This window comes from Rhinolophus sinicus, chromosome X (genome assembly GCF_036562045.2).
Source record: "Rhinolophus sinicus isolate RSC01 chromosome X, ASM3656204v1, whole genome shotgun sequence".
Taxonomy (NCBI): Eukaryota; Metazoa; Chordata; class Mammalia; order Chiroptera; family Rhinolophidae; genus Rhinolophus; species Rhinolophus sinicus.
Window position 1 is genome coordinate 30,152,557 of NC_133768.1, and position 2,919 is coordinate 30,155,475.

Sequence of the window (2,919 nt, forward strand, 5' to 3'; positions counted from 1 at the left end):
TGCTTCACCATTGCTTTATTCAGGGTCCTCAACATCTTAGCTTTGTCCCAGATTATAAAACACTTCTTGATTTAGGACAAATTCTTCCTTCCCTCACCTTGATTTGGATTTACCGTGTTTCCCCGAAAGTAAGACCTAGCTGGACAAACCTCTCTAATGCGTCTTTTGGAGCAAAAATTAATGAATATAAGACCTGGTTTTATTTTACTATCACATAAGACTGTGTCTTTATAATATAATATAACATAACATAATACCGGGTCTTATGTTAATTTTTGCTCCAAATGATGCATTAGAGCTGATTTTCCGACTAGGTCTCATATCGGAGAAACAGTATTTTCTTCCTCATTCTTTTAGTTGCTTAAGGTGGGAAGTTAGATAATTTGAGACTTTCCTTCTTTTCTAAATACAGGGATTTTAGTGCTATAAATTTGCGTCTAAGCTCTGGTTTAGCTGTATCCCACAAATCTTGATATGCAGTTTGGGTCACATTCAGTTCCAAATAAACTTTCACACCCCACTTTGACCCACGGAAATTGAGCAATGCATTGTATTCTTTGCTTCCAAATATTTGGGGATTTTCACATATCTTGGTCTTAATGATGTCTACTACTTTAAGTCCATTTTGGTCAGAGAGCATATCCCACATGATTTGGACTGATTGCATGGCACAGAATAAGGTCTGTCTTGGTAACTGTTCCACGTGCACTCAAAATTCATATACGTCTAAACAATATGTTTCTAAGCATTCCTCTCATGTGTCTCTGTACTTTTTCTTAACTTGAGGATTCTTCCTTCTCTTTCTTCCTCTCTCTTCCCCTGATTATAACAAACTAGTAAGCACAGTGTTAGCAAACCAGTGATTGTGAGGAAGTCTCAGAGATAAAACAGGAGACACTTTCAGACTGATAAAACCAGGGAATTTAAAATACCTGCGGTAGTAGGGCAAGCACACTCAAACAAAATTCAAGAACAGAGTGAGTGAAATCAAAGGACTGTAGATGGTCCTGGGTGGACTGTGACATTCAAGAGGTACTGTCTGAACAACTGATCTGTTTGCTGCTGTCCTGCTCTGACCCTACCCCAACCTTACTTACACTGGACAAAACCAAATTGGCATTGAACCTGCTTTAACTCCCAAACTACACTCCAAAGACACTGAATTATTTGAGGAAGAAGGAAAACAAAAATAGAGCAAATCAGAGAGAATGCCGACTTGCATAGCACAGGGGAAATAAAACAGAAGAACTCATCTACCTACAAGAGAGATCCCCAGAAGACTTCCAATATTAGACAAATGCCATCCTTTTGGCATTTGGAAGGGTCCCTATTCTACCTGCAAGCTCCATGCAATGTGCCCACAAAGGAAACCACTGCATAACTCACACACTCCACCTTCGCATTCAGGGGAGAAGCCTGCTAGAGAATTGGACACTACAACGGTAGAGAAGATCCATGCCAATTACCTAGGCTAATCCAATGGGCCCATTATCTCATCTATGAAAGCACAAATACTTGCAAGATACTTGAGGAAAGCTTTAGAGAAGATCATGATGAACAAACAACTATTCCTGGGGAGAAGGAAAAATTTTACATATCTATAAATACATCTATATATACATACACATATACATATATTCAAATATGTGTGCCTCTCTATATATGTTTATGTATATACTACTATGTTTATGTATATACTACATATACTACTATATATGTTTATGTATATACTAAAGGGAGTAACTAGAGAATAATAGAAAGTCCTTGCAAAATAGAAATACTCCTGAATTAAAAACTTAATAGCTGCCAGGTGATCAGCAGACTCACCTGCCCTCACCAGGTTGGGATGAAACCTGGAGCAGTGAGCTCTCTCCCCGCCCCCAATCCCCTTGTAATGTAAAGGCCTCCACCCCGCCCCCCAGCCCTCAAGGGAACTCATTTCTGAGCCCCTCCCAAACCTTCCACCCTGCCTCCGAGCCCAACAGAGTGCTTCCTCCTGGTTCATCCTGGGAGTTTGCTGAGGTACCTGGCAACACCGCGGCTGACTCAGCTTCTGGCTGCCCTGGTCGCCTGCTCCAAGGCCCAGCCACCGCGTTCACCCTCGTCTAGGCCCGCACCTCCAGCCATGACTACCGCACCGCCCCCGTTTGTCAGCGAGCACTACCACCCCGAATGCGAGGCCGCCATCAACTACCACATCTCCCTGGAGCTCTACGCCTCTCACATGTTCGAGACCATGGCCTCTTACTTCAGCTGCGAAGACGTGGCCTTGAAGCCCTTCGCCCCGTTCTTCCTGCAGCAGTCCAGCCAGGAGCTGCAGCATGCCCAGAGCCTGATGTGGCTGCAGAACCAGCGCGGGGGCCGCCTCAGCCTGCAGGATATCTACAGTCCTGACCCCTGCTGCTGGGAGAACGCCTTAACAGTCATGGAGTGCGCCTTCCACCTGAAGATGAGCGTGAACCAGAGCCTATTCGATCTGCACCAGCTGGCCATCGAGATGAAGGACGCCAACCTGTGCGACTTCCTCAAAAGTCGCTACCTGTTACAGCAAATGAAGTTCATCAAAGATCTGGGGGACCACATCACCAACCTGCGCAATATGGGAGCCCTGGAATGCAGCCTGGCAGAGGACCTGTGTGCTAAGCTCACCCTGTGTGACAGCGACAAGAACTGAGTTTGGACTGCCATCCCCATAGCCACTGGGTGACTTCCCCTGGTCACCATATTGTGCATGCACATTGTAGAATTTCCCTTGCAAAACATTTAACCTTTTCCTTCAAGTTTTGCCATTTTTTTCGAATAAAGTTGATGGTTCTTGAATAAATAAAGGTCTCTGGGTGATTGGTGTGTGCAAAATGGTCACCTTCTCGGATTTAAAACAAGTGTCCGGGAGCCTCTCAGCCACGCATGCCCCATCCA

General features: G+C 44.7%; 1 pseudogene; it reads left to right on the plus strand.

Moving 5' to 3' along the window:
• Positions 1-2,125: 2,125 nt before the first annotated feature.
• LOC109438366 (ferritin heavy chain) lies at positions 2,126-2,674 on the plus strand (annotated as a pseudogene).
• The last annotated feature ends 245 nt before the right edge of the window (positions 2,675-2,919 follow it).